Source organism: Hevea brasiliensis, chromosome 12, assembly GCF_030052815.1.
Source record: "Hevea brasiliensis isolate MT/VB/25A 57/8 chromosome 12, ASM3005281v1, whole genome shotgun sequence".
In the NCBI taxonomy this organism is placed as follows: Eukaryota; Viridiplantae; Streptophyta; class Magnoliopsida; order Malpighiales; family Euphorbiaceae; genus Hevea; species Hevea brasiliensis.
The window spans coordinates 35,307,294-35,322,518 of record NC_079504.1 but is presented as its reverse complement, the minus strand read 5'-3'; the positions used below and the strand labels follow the sequence as shown (position 1 = coordinate 35,322,518).

General features: G+C 30.7%; 1 non-coding gene across 1 annotated transcript; it reads right to left on the bottom strand.

Moving 5' to 3' along the window:
• Nucleotides 1-13,735: 13,735 nt before the first annotated feature.
• On the bottom strand, nt 13,736-13,841 carry LOC131171530 (small nucleolar RNA R71). Its single transcript, XR_009142190.1, has one exon. It is a non-coding gene; the product is annotated as a small nucleolar RNA R71 (small nucleolar RNA).
• Between the last annotated feature and the right edge of the window lie 1,384 nt (nt 13,842-15,225).

The following is a 15,225-nucleotide window of genomic DNA, read 5'->3' as shown; positions in this document are numbered from 1 at the left end:
TGGAGAGGAAGTCAAGTTGACTTTATGGGCAACTGAATGTGTGGCTGATAATATGCCCGCCAGTAGATGGCACGTATGCCATTTTAAGGTAAATATGTAATTGTATAAATATAATATAAAAAAATAAAATTTATAAAACTTTGTAATTTCTTAATAAAATTTATATTCATAAATAAGGTATTATAAAAAAAAATTATTATAATAAAAAAATATAATATGAAACTTTACGGATAACGGGGAAGTCTCTAGTTTGGCAAAGTACATGGCTTGTCTGTAGGAAGAGTAATAGGTTGGATTTGACTGCGTTTTAATAAAATAAGTTTTGATAATATATGTTTGGATTTGAGATTATTTTTAGATTTAATGAATGATAATATATTATTTATATAGTAATTAAATTTTATTTCATTTATTTTAGATCTTTTAAATTATTTTCTACTTTGATTAGAATTTAAAATTTTATAAATACTCATATAACCTTTATTTTTATAAATTTTATTAAACGTTATCATAATTTTTTTTTCTTTAATAAAGTTATATTTTACTTTATTTTATTATTAAAATTTTGAATTGAATCTTGTTTATTTTGGAGTTTTAGATTAAGCTTTGTTTAATTTTAAGGATTTCATCTTGTTTATATTCACAAATTTTGCAAAATATTATATTTAAATTGCATCATATACTTTCCAAATTAAATTATAATTTTAAATTCATAAAATTATATTTAAAATTTAAGTCACAAATTAAATATGATTTTTTTCCTAATTGGTGTGAGCCATAAAATTTGACAATTTATTAATAAGAATTATAAAATAAGTATAACATAATTTTTTATAAGAAAAAAAAAATACAAACATAATTTTCATTAATAAAGTGTTAAAATTATATTTATAAATGTCACATTATAATTTAGAAGGAAATTTTAATTTAAAAATCTCTTATAATAATTTAAAGAAGTTTTTTTAAATAAAATTATAATTTAAAATTTTTTAATAATAAATAAAAAATAAAAAATATAAAACTAAATTTAAGGTCGAATTATAATTTTTTTTTCCAAATATATATATATACATACAAGCGCCCATCTTGGCTCAAAATCTAGGGGAGTTACGCCTTGTCTTCTTTCTTACAATGACAAGAATTATATAAAAATATAAATATAAATAAAAAAAAAACTGACTCAATGACTTTTTGGCATTGCAGAACGTGAGATGTATCCATTACTTTAATATTACTGTAAACAAAGATTTAATTTGCCCATATGATAGCAAAGGCTTATCTGCACCTCCAACCTCAATCAATTAACGTATTCTATAACTTATAAATCACATATTTTAATTAAGCCCACTAAATTAAATTTTCGCATCCATCACTACCAGGTCCCTATATCCAAAATGTATTGAGACTGGAATAGACCACTAATAATTTCAATCAATTCAGTTTAATCAATTTTTTTTATTAAAATAATTAAATTCAACTGAAAACTAAAATTCCTCAACAAAATTTATCGAACCCAACCATTTGAACCTATCAACCGAACTGAGTAAACCAAATTAATTTGTTCGCTTCAATTTTTTCGGTTATAACTGAAATTATTTACCCTTATAAATAATAAAAAAGAGTAGTATTAACATCAAAATAACACCATCAAATCAAAATAAAAACATGAGAAAAACACTAAAATTAATATAAATCATTCATAATAAGACATAATAATTCCACGCAAAATATAAGATAACACCATTACATTTATAGTTAAAAGGATTATAAGAAAATTCAATACTTTTATGTTTAAAATTGTTAAGAAAAACTAAAAGAATAAAAGATATAGCATTAAATTTTATATAGTCCATAACTATAATGATAATTATAACTATACGCACATACATTAAATTTTTTTTTGTACACAATTATAATTTTAATTGCATAAATATAACGACAAATATATATGATTAATTATATTAAAATTGTATAATTTGCTCAATACGTATGGGTTAATTGATTTTTTATTAGTAAAAAATACATTATTCATTAAAAAAGAGAGGTCAATTTAAATAAATATGTAAATCTCATATATTATACTTAAATTTATTAAATAAATATGTAAATCTCATATATAGTACTTAAATTTATTATAATAAATCCACCGCTGCCTACAGCATCTGTTTATATTTGATTCTCGTGTTCGATTCAACGGAAGCAAGACCCATGCATAGCCATATACGAGTTCATACCATTCTCAATTAAACTAGTGAAAGGTTATAGTTCTGAACCTGTCGATTAATTTAATCTCTTATATTAATCTCACAAAATCTCTAATTTAAAATATAGTTAAAAACTTTTTGATTTGTGTCATAAAATTCAAACTAATAAAATTATTTTTAAGCACAAACCACATCAAAATACATTCATGAACTTCAAACAAGGATAGAGGGTTAACCTTTTCTTTTTTTCCGATCCATCCATTTTCCTTCTTCATTTGTAGTCATTTGTGCATATTAGATGGTGTACTATGAGAGAGAAAAACAAAAAAGTGAATGCCTTCCCCTGATAGCCTGTCCAAGAAAAAAGCCAAAGCAAGTTAATTTAATGCCAAAACATTGGCGTGAGAGTCGAGAGTTTTATGCTAGGCAAAAGCTAGGTGAGTGTAATATAAAAATCTAACTAGTAAGAGGTTATTCTGTGCTCATGATAGAGTTCCTGTTGGTGTTATGATAGTGATTAAAACAGCAATTAAAAAAATCAATCAAATAGTCGTAAATCTACGAGTAAATAAGCCTAAATATATACATACATATATATATGATCAAATTAATCAATTATTAATAAGTAGAAGATTAGATGAGAAAATTGAGAAAAATTGGAGGACTGTCTGCTAAATTTATCATATTTCTGATAAAAGGGAGAAGAAGGAATGCTTCCCACCGGTTTGGAGAAATTTTAGTTGCTGCTGTGTGGTACAAGGGGATGGTTTTTTTTGCGCAGCTAATCAACAAACCAACAAAATTATATATTAAGGTGGAGAGGAGGAGAAGTTGACTTGCTCCACAACAGTGAGTCAGTTGGTGACTCTCGCCCTGTTAAGTTTAATTATTGGATGTAACTAATATATGTTTTTGTTAACTGATAGCTGATACTATCTGATATATTTTAAGCGTTTAGTAAAATTATATCTAATTATTACTGCTACATGTATAATGATTAATAAGGATATATATTTTTTTTATTTTACTATTAAATATACATATAATTATTAATTTATTATATAACATATTAAAATATGATTATTTTTTAATATATATAAAAAGGAACATTATAGTTATCATATTTATAGTATTTTATATTTATTTATTATTTATTATAATTTTAAAAAAATTTATTGATATGGAAATTATTTTAAAGATAGAAAAATTTTATAATTAATAAACTTTTAAAAGAATAACATAGTCTAAATTAAAAATAAAATAAAATCAATTATTAGTCAATGAGAATTAATTCTAAAAATAAAATTTATATAAATTATAACTCATGCATATTTTTAAAGGTTTATCAAACACCATATTTTACTTATTCGCATATCTATTAATCATTGTTGACATCTAAAAAGTGAGCCAAGCACTCAATCTCAACATGTAACTAGACCGTAAGCTTTGATTGATTGAAAAGAATTGGTAGTTAGCCAATTAAACTAGGTATGATTTTTTCTGTACTACTCTGATAAAGAAATTAAATATAAGGAATAATTTTGTATTAAATGATTTTAATTTAATTATCATATTTTACTTTTAGATATCTATTAATTATAATAAACATCTAAAAAATCAGCTAAACACCCAATATAAACATGTGACTAAGACCGTAAGCTTTGATTGATCGAAAAGAATTGGTAGTTGGCCAATTAAACTAGGTACAATTTTTTCCTTGCTACTCTGACAACGAAATTAAACATAAAGAATAATTTTATATTAAATAAATTTAATTTAATTACCATATTTTATTTATTTAAATATCTATTAATCATCATCAGCATTTAAAAGGTAAGCTAAACACTCAATCTGAACATGTGAGTGACGCTGTAAACTTTGATTGATGAAAAAGCATTGGTAGTTGGTCAATTAAACTAGGTACGATTATTTCCTTGCTTCTCTGACAACGAAATTAAATATAAGGAATAATTTTATATTAAAAAAATTTAATTTAATTACCTTATTTTATTTATTTAAATATTTATTAATTTAATTATCATATTTTATTTATTTAGATATTTATTAATCATCATCAGCATTTAAAAAGTAAGCTAAACACTCAATATGAACATGTGACTGACGCCATAAGCTTTGATTGACCGAAAAGAATTGGTAGTTGGCCAATTAAACTAGGTACGATTTTTCCCTTGCTTCTCTGACAACAAAATTAAATATAAGGAATAATTTTATATTAAATAAATTTAATTTAATTATCTTATTTTATTTATTTAAATATTTATTAATTTAATTATTATATTTTATTTATTTAGATATCTATCCGTAGCGTTTAAAAAGTGAGCCAAACACTAAATCTGAACATGTCACTGACGCCGTAAGCTTTGATTGATCGAAAAGAATTGGTAGTTGGCTAATTAAACTAGTACGACTTTTTCCTTGCTTCTCTGACAATGAAATTAAATATAAGGAATAATTTTATATTAAATAATTTTAATTTAATTACCTTATTTTATTTATTTGGATGTCTACAAGTCAATATCAACATCTTAAAAGTGAGCCAAACGCTTAATCTGAACATGTGACTAAGTCCGTAAGCTTTGATTGATCGAAAAGAATTGGTGGTTGGCCAATTAAACTAAATACAATTTTTTCCTTGCTACTCTGACAATGAAATTAAATATAAGGAATAATTTTATATTAAATAAATTTAATTTAATTCATTGATGTGTTGTCTCTTTCTATTACTATTTTTACACATTTATTATCTGTAAAATTTTTTTAATTAAAATAGATTATTTAAAGAAAGAGATTTTATCTTAATTTGTTATGAGAATATCAAAGATTTTTTTTAATAGCATCTACCAAAGAGCATTAGTCACACACACACATACACACACACATATATATTCTCGTGTGTTTAAAAGTACCAAACACTACAAGATTTTTAATTTCATTGGTAATTCTATAAAATCTGTTGATAATTTTAATTACTAATTGATTCAGACAGTTGTAGTGAATTTTGTTGATAAATTTTTCACCACTAAATTTCAAGTGCGTTAGTATTTACCAATCGATTACCAATGAAATTTTCGTTCGTATTGCTAATGAATTTCGAAATTTGTTGATAGAAAAATAAAATATAAAAAAATCAAATATTGCAATAATAGGTTTAAATTTTGTTAATAAATTCCTTAATAATTTAAAAAAATAAAAAATATATATTTTCAACTAAAATAATAAATTTTATTATTATATTTTAGATTAAAATTTTGAGATTTAAAATTATTTTATTATTATAAATATGTTTTTATTTTATGACTAGTAATTATAATGAGAGGAAAAAATGGTATTTAAGAAAGAAAGGAAATAAAGATGAGGAAATGAAATGAGGGAAAATTATATTATTGAAAATGGAAAATATATGGTAAAAATTGAAAGGGAGAAAAAAAATGAAAGTGAAGAAAATGATGAAAAAAAAAGTGAAGAAAATAAGAGGAAAAGAATAAAATGAGCAAGAAAAGAATAAAATGATGAGAGAAAAAGGGAAGAAAATGATGATATAAGAGGGAAGAAAAATAAGAGAAAAGAGAAGAAACTATTGAAAGAAGAGAAAAAAAAAATTAGAGCAAAGGGAAGAAAATGAGAGAAAAGAGAAGAAATGATGAGAGAAAAGAGAAGAAAATGAGAGAAAATGGAAGAAAAAAAGAGAAAATAGAAGAAAATGGTAGAAAAAAAAACAAAGAAATAAGAGAAAAGAGAAGAAAAAATAAAATGGAAGAGAAGAAAAATATTGAATAAATGAAATGATGAAAAGAAATATAGTGTTTTTAGATATAGATATATGATTTACCAACAAAATTATCAACGGATTGCAAATCCATTGTTAAATTTTTTCCAAAAAAGTGGGCTTTTTCCTTCCAAGAATTACTAATTGATTTTGAAATTCATTAGTAATTTATAAATTTTGAAATCCGTTACTAATTTACCAATGGATTATGTTGGTAATTAAAAAAAATGTAGGCTTTTGAAAATAAAGGTGAGATTTTTTTTCTCTGAAAATTACTAACGAATTTCAAAATTTGTTGGTAAATACCAACGGATTTTGAATCCGTTAGTAACTTGAACACTTAATTTTTTTTTTTATGTCTCACAAATTACCAATGGATTCGAAATTCATTAGTAATTTGAACACTAAATATTTTTTTTATGCCTCATAAATTACCAACAAATTTCAAATTCATTGATAATTTGAACACTAAATTTTTTATGTCACAATTTACTAATGAATTTTAAAATCTATTGGTAATCCGTTGGTAATCACCAACGTATTCAAATCCATTGTTATATTAATAGATTTTTGTAGTGAGAAATCAAGGTTTGACTAGATTCAATTAGGAGATTGCAACTTTTTTTTTTAATATGAAAATTATGTCTTGCAGGAAGTGGAATAGGATTGAAATGCTCATATTCAGTTTTAGGAGATTTTACTAGCAAGTTGTCGTTAGTTTTTTGGTAGGTGCATGGGGATCTTGCTCTATTGGGTTCTACTCCTATTAGTTATCCACCATCTACTCTTTCCATTTCTCAAATTCAACTACTTTTCCACTTCTTATTAAAAATTTTTCTAGTAGTGGATTAAGGATCAAGATATTTTAAAGGATGTGGAAGTTGAGTTCTATAATTCTTTAAATACTGAAGAGATATTTTATTGCCTAACTTATCCTATTAGGAATATGTTTCATATGTTACCAATGGACTTGATAGATCCTCTCTGTCATCTGGTCACTCTAGCAAACTAAAGGTTGCTTTGTTTGATATGAAACCTTGGAATACTATAAGGCCCTATTCGGTAGTAGCTTTTAAGGTAGCGTTTAGTATTTTGACCCTAGTCAAAATACTGTCTCTTATTTATATTGTTCAGTGACATGATGTTTAATCTAGCATTTAAAGGTTGAGGGAGTGAATTATAAAAAGTTACCCCTCCTAGGTTTTAGAGGTTGAAGGCATGTTTTGACTAGGGTTGACAAGATGATACCACTATTTTTACATTTAATATATAATCTAATAATTATTTTTACTAAAAACTTCTATTAAATTACTATATAAACAGTTAACTACTAATAGCTAATATCTAAAAGCTAACAGTTGACATCTACTAAAATAGCTAATAGCCGAACATGGCCTAAGATATGACAGGTTACATGTGGATTTTCATCAATGCCAATGGAGCGCGGTTGGTCTAACTATGTTAGAAGAGGTCCATAGAGTCTTTAGAGGAGGCATTATGGAGGGAAAAACGAATAAGACCTAAATAACTTTGATCCCAAAGGTAAAAGTTCCAGAATCTTTTTCTTAGTTTCACTTGATTAGCCTATGCACTATAATTTACAACGTCATTACCAAAGTGATTTCAAACACATTCCCTTCATAGTTGGACCAACCTAGACAAGCTTTGTTTCAAGCACAAACATGGCTGATAAAATTATTACTGTCCAAGAAGTTGTTCATTCTATGCATAGAAAAAAAAAAGATTAGGTTGGATTCATGGCCATTAAAGTGGATTTAGAAAAAAAAAAAACCTACGACCAAGTGACTTGGGACTTTCCATTTGATACTATTATGGACTAAGGTATTTTGTTAGAGCTCTAAAAGGTATTTTAAATTGTGTATCTTCTAGCTTTATGCAAGTTGTGTATAATGGAAATGCTACTAGGGTTTTTGCCTGGAAAGATGCCTTTGTCAATGAGACCACCTCTATCCTTACTTTTGAAATGTCCCGTATTATGTAGGAAAGGGATATACAATGGGTTTATATAGCCTGAGTCCAACTTCTAACTTGGATTAACTATTTTGGGCCAAGTGAAATAGAGCTTGAAAGCTATTTAGGGCAATTGGGTCTGGATGTTGCAATTGGTATTAGAACCGATCTTGGGTCAGAAAATTATGTAAAGTTGGCAGGCCAATAAGGAAAGGACTACTGTAGTTAGAGACACGGTGGAGCCATTCGAGGCACTAATGAACTACAATACCTAAGGATCTGATCTTAACATAGTAATTGTACACAATATATCACAACATTAGCATACAACATGATAAGGATGTTCTCAAATTTAGAGGGAGATATTGCAACATTCCACATCAAGTAGTAAAGGGATATATAATGTGACGGCCCGAGGTACTTGGTACCCAGTGCCAGTTTACCCGTTTATCCTGTCTAGTCATCCAGTATAGGTTACTTGGGCATGGAAAAGTATAAATGTAATTGAATTGATTATTAAAGGAAGTAAGGAAATTAAATATCAAGATAAAGAACAAGAATGATTACAATAAAAAGAGGCTCAAAATCATCAAGAAAACGATTAATAAAATGCTGGAAAGAGTTAATATCATAAGATGTAATTAGCCTTCAACTAAATCATAAGTTAGTAATTATTTATTTCTTATAAGCACAATAGCTAGGAAATTTTTACTTTTATTTGCATATTATATTTTCTTTTATTATTGGCACCACTAAGTTTTATGCTTAGCCTGTTACTTTTGCAATGCGTATATATTGAAGATTTGGCCAGAGAGCCTAGCAAACCACAAACTGGGTGAGACTTGTATACAGATTTACATAGCGTCCGTGTCACCTCACAGACTTCAGTGCATTGGTAGGACACTAGGTCCCATTTTGGTATTTTATACTATTTGTATTTTGTAATTAAACTTTTATTTTATCATGTATAGTTGAAACTCATGTAATATATTAAAATTTAATATTTATCTATGAATTGTACATGATTATCATGTGAAATGAATAAATGATAAATAAAAGAATTTTTGAGAAATGGTTGATAAATATTGAGATTATGTTGATAAAATGGAGTTTGAGAATGATTGAAAATGTATTGGAAGTGTTTTTCACAGGTTCCAAAAAACTGTTTTATTCATTTTTAGCCGGTACTATGCCGGATTTTCTATAAAATTTTCAAAACCTCAAATGAATTTATAATTTCAATAAATGACTTAAATGAGTTAAATTTCACAAATTGCACTTCATAACCATTAAGAAATAAATTAAGGAAAGATAAAAATAATTGAGATAAAATATGGTGTTTCGGTACACTGTGTGACATATCTTGCTCGGCTACACTGTAAACGGGTAAGGGGTGTCACATATAATGAGTTTGTAAAGCCGATCCAACTACTAAAAAATAATTTGGTTAACTATTTTGGGCCCAATGAAATAGGGCCTAAATGTTATTTAGGCTAGTTGGGCCTAAGATGTTACAACCTGTTTGTCCTTTGTATGGAGCGGTTAGCTTAGGACATTGCAAAAATAGTGCAATCAGTGTCTTGGAAGCTGATTCAGCTTTGTAGATGAGGTCTATAGCTTACAACCCTTTTTCTCATTGAAGATCAAATTTTATTTGTGAAGTATATATCGTAACAACCCAACCAAGGACCATTACCGATGCTAGGGAATAGGTCAGCTTAAGGCTGCTAGAATACGAAGCAAGCCTAAACCTATGAAATATAACTCATTCCATATGAACTAAAACCTAAGCAATTCATAGATAGTCACACTTTAGCATTTACATTGGGGCATACATCATTTTTTTCTTTAAAATTGTTTTAGAATTTAAAACCTTTCATTTCATTCATACATGCTAAAGTGTAATTCTCTCATACATTCATAACTATCTAATGAGGATGCTTTAAAGGTTAAGATAAACATTCTTACATATCTTAAACTTAAACAATACATAGTAAAATTCTTTACAACACAGTATCTAACCATAATAAATTACATGTCATTTCTATAAACTCAATACTCATAAAACTTGCTAAAGCTTTTCTTGTTGTTAGCTCTCCTTGAAGCCACCTCTATCCTTGTAACTTTGCATCTATGTTAAGTGAATGGGGTAAGCTTCAAAGAGTCTAGTGAGTAAACTAACCAAACATAAATTATTCATTTCATTCATATGTAATGCATCAATCACATGATTTTTTCACATCACAAACATTTTACATAAGATGAACTTGTCACCAGTGATTTCCCATATCTAATGTCTCGGCTCATACAGAGGCTCCTCAGAATTTTCTCTTAAATACATAACATTTCCAATGTGCTTGGCTCATATAAAGGCTCCTTGGGACTTCTGCTTATTAGGCCTCACCTAGTCTTATCACATCATATCATATCATATCATGCATGATCATAGACATATAACATAGCTGTATCATAGGGGAAACTAGTGGGCCATCTAACATTCATTGGCATCATTAGCAATTATGCATAAATGCAACATCTTTGTGTTCCAGATGCATATATCCTAATAGAGGCATGTGGATGATTATGATTTCAATTAAATCACTTTTATTTATTAAGATTAGTGTTACTCATCTCTTGTAGTCTATCAAACACTTTACATGAACGGTTGCCATCCTTGGATTCTTAGCTCCCTGAGTCCCTCAAGTTCGATCCTATAAACATTGGACCCTAAAGAGTTATTCAAAGCTTAAAAGCTCTATACACATATAAAACATCTTATTCTAAGTCCTTTTGGATCATAAAAAGAAGTTTTGGAGCCTTGGAACAAAAAGGGAAATAAGGCTAGCAAAACCAACTTTGGTTGACGAAGCATGGGACTTCGGCCATCGAAGTCCTAGGTTTTAGTAGCCAAACCAAGAAATCTCCAGAGAATTATGGCCACTCTGGCTGCAAAGTAATGATCTTCGACAGCTGAACCTGGGAATCTCTAGAATTCATAAGTTCGAATTCTACAGCAAGTTCATCCTCAAAACTTCAAAAATCTCAAGGTTCTCCAAACATGATCCAACTATACAAACACATACCTAGGGCCTCCATTAACTTGAAACTATTCTTGGATGTTACATGCATTCATCTAAGATCCTAAAAACAAGATCATACTCAATCTTCATTCAAGAACACTAAAGCTACAAACATCAATTGACCTAATTGACACTATTTTCTTTAAAACCAACCAATTCATGCTTATCAACCCTTTAGCCTTATCAAACAACAAACCCTTTTTGCATATAATAACTCTACCAAACTCAAAGGTTTAAACTACACCACTATCACATGCAATCCATAAATACTTTTCTTACCCAAGTACATATACTAAAAACATATAGCAAATTAAATTGAAAAGAAGAAAATAAATACCTTTCTCCCTTGGAACTAAGTTTAAGATAGAGGTTAAAGAAATCTTTAAAATCTCTTGAAATCTTATGCTCTCAATGTAATGGCCCGACCCACTAGTGATATTGTCCGCTCTGGGCCAAAGCCCTCACAGTTTTAAAACGCGTCAATAGGGGTTACGAACTATCAACTTATGAACCCAGCATCTCTCCCGTGTTTTGTCGATGTGGGATTTGCCTAGGGTGTTACAATCCACCCCCCTTATGGGACTCAGCGTCCTCGCTGAGGTTTGCCCCACCATCGCTCAAGGTTGCACGCGGAGCAGCTCTGATACCACAAATGTAATGGCCTAGCCCACTAGTGATATTGTCCGCTCTGGGCCGAAGCCCTCACGGTTTTAAAACGCGTCAATAGGGGTTACGAACTGTCAACTTATAAACCCAGCATCTCTCCCGTGTTTTGTCGATGTGGGATTTGCCTAGGGTGTTTCAATCCACCCCCCTTATGGGACTCAGCGTCATCGCTAAGGTTTGCCCCACCATTGTTCAAGGTTTCACGCGGAACGGCTCTGATACCACAAATGTAATGGCCCGACCAACTAGTGATATTTTCAGATCTGGGCCGAAGCCATCACGGTTTTAAAACGCGCGTCAATAGGGGTTACGAACTATCAACTTATGAACCCAGATCTCTCCGTGTTTTGTCGATGTGGGATTTGCCTAGGTGTTACAATCCACCCTTATGGGACTCGGCGTCCTCGGAGGTTTGCCCCACCATCGCTCAAGGTTGCACGCGAGCGACTCGATACCACAAATGTAATGGCCCACCTACTAGTGATATTGTCCGCTCTGGCCGAAGCCCTCACGGTTTTAAAACGCGTCAATAGGGTTCTGAATCGTCAACTTATGAACCCAAAGATCTCTCCTGTGTTTTGTCGATGTGGGATTTGCCTAGGGTGTTACAATCCACCCCCCTTATGGGACTCAGCGTCCTCGCTGAGGTTTGCCCCACCATCGTTCAAGGTTGCACGTGGAACGGCTCTGATACCACAAATGTAATGGCCCGGCCCACTAGTGATATTGTCCGCTCTGGGCCGAAGCCCTCACGGTTTTAAAACGCGTCAATAGGGGTTACGAACTATCAACTTATGAACCCAGCATCTCTCCCGTGTTTTGTCGATGTGGGATTTGCCTAGGGTGTTACAATCCACCCCCCTTATGGGACTCAGCGTCCTCGCTGAGGTTTGCCCCACCATCGCTCAAGGTTGCACGCGAGCGACTCACGATACCACAAATGTAATGGCCCAGCCCACTAGTGATATTGTCCGCTCTGGGCCGAAGCCCTCACGGTTTTAAAACGCGTCAATAGGGGTTACGAACTGTCAACTTATGAACCCAGCATCTCTCCCGTGTTTTGTCGATGTGGGATTTGCCTAGGGTGTTACACTCAAACCAAAACAAGTATTGAAGCTCTCAAAACTTCACATCAAAGAAATTTTAAGGAAAAAATCCTTTGCATGCAACAAAAATAGAGAAAGAGAGAGAGAGGAAAAAAATTACTTTTTCTTTGAAATTCAAACTAAATGGGCTATTTATACCATTGCTGTCAAGGGGACTTTCGGCTACCGAAAGCCCTTTTATATTTATAGTAGATATAAATATAAAAAGTCAGAAATAAGTCAGGGGATCAATTCTTTTACATTCAAGCATAGCAATTCAACCTTTTGAGATTTTGCATAATAAGTTTTTGCCATCATTGCCAAGGAATCTTTATGTTTGATATTAAACAATAGGTAATATAATTAATTAAGACATTTTATTTTACCTAGTTTTTATTAGTTTATCTTATTTTGTTCTTTTAACTCTATTTTAAGATCTTCTATTTAGTTTATGACCAGAACTAAACTAGAAGAAGAACTTTTTGAATTAGATCCAGAAATAGATAAATTCTTAGAGCTATCAAAAGGGGAAAGAAGCAACAGGAAGTTGAGACTTCAACCATGGTGGACCATCATCCAAAACCTTTCAGAGGCTATGGAGCCCTAGCTATTCGAGGATTTTAACTGAGTGTAACTAGACCAACAATCGATGTCAACAATTTCAAATTGAAATTAGCATGGTTCCAAATGATTCAATAGACTCAATTTAGAGGATCACCAATGGAGGATCCACACTACCATCTCTAATGTTTTCTTGCTCTTTGCGATACATTCAAGATGAATGACATTTCTGAAGATACCATTTGACTAAGAGCATTCCTTTTCTCTCTTAGGGATAAAGTAAGAAAGTGGCTATTATCTCAACCCATAGGATCATTCACTAATTGGATTGATATGTCACAAACCATTTTAGCAAGATACTTTCCATCGGGGAAGACTGCTAAACTTAGAGCTAAACTCAACACCTTTAGACAGGAAGATAATGACTCTCTCTATGATGCATGGGACTGGTACAAAGATCTTAAGAGGGAGTGCCCCACCATGGCATTTAGGATCGGCTTCTCATTCAAAACTTCTGTAATGGTTTACTACCATCAGTAAGGAGATCTATAGATTTAGCAGCTAGTGGAGACCTAATGGAGAATACCACTATCGAAGCTTTTGAGCTTTTGGAGAGAGTTGCCTACCACAATTTTGAATGGTCAAATAAAAGAAGAGACAAAAGGAGAACAAATGGTGTACTAAAATTGAATGCACTGAGTATGATCAATGCTTAATTTGACCAACTGGCAGAGAGGCTTGATAGATTGCAAGCCAATTCAATAAGAGCTAGTAACAAATTCAGAACTAGCCTCAACAGTCATAACCTCTAAGCTTTCAAAATAGAAATCAAAACTAGCCTCAACAGCCATAACTTCCTCAACCATAATAGCTTGAACTGAAGATGACTATGGAATCTATGATGGAAAGATTTTTAGTAGCACAACAATAATAAAGCGAGATGATCAAGTAGCTTATTTCTAAGATGGACCCATTAGCTACTCAGAACAATATACTTCAAAACCAAATTGCTCAACTAGCTAGTTCTTTAAACAAAGTCATTGATAAACCATCTAATAAGCCTAAAATGAATCCAAAGGAGTAATGCAAGGCAATTACTTGAAGGAGCGGCAAGATGTTGGAAAACCAGAAACTAGCAGACAAGCAAGAATAATCTGATGAAACTTCTAGTGAGAATAAAGCTCAAGCAAAGGAAAAACAAACACATGCTGACAAGGCATAGAGAAGCAAGAGGAAAAGAAAGTAAATAAGAAGGAAGTACCTAAGCCCTATCACCCACCATTATTTTTCCCTCAAAGATTTCAGAAAGCAGTTTAGGAAATTCTTAGAGGTTTTGTAGAAACTCTATATCAACATCCCCTTCATAAAAAGTCTTATCTCAAATGTCATCCTATGCTAAGTTTTTGAAGGAGATACTCTCCAATAAAAGAAAACTAGATGACCATGAGACAGTGTCCCTAATTAAAGAATGCAGTGCAATATTGCAAAACAAACTTCATCTAAAGCTAAAAGATCCTGAAAGTTTCTCCAAACCTTGTCTCATAGGTAACAAGAAGATCAATAAAGCCCATTATATCCTAGGACCAAATGTTAGTCTTACGTCCTTATCCTTCTATCAGAAGCTGAATGTTGGAGAGCTAAAACCAATCACTATCTCTTTGCAATTAGCAAACAGATCTGTCAAGTATCCAATTGGAATTCTAGAGAACATTCTAATAAAGGTTAGCAAATTCTTCATTCCTATTGACTTTATTGTCCTATAGGAGGAAGAAGCTGTCTAGATTCCCATAATCTTGGGAAGACCATTCTTAGAGCCATTATAGATGTTAAAAATGGGTTGTTGACTTTCAAAGTAGGAGAAGAGGAAGTAG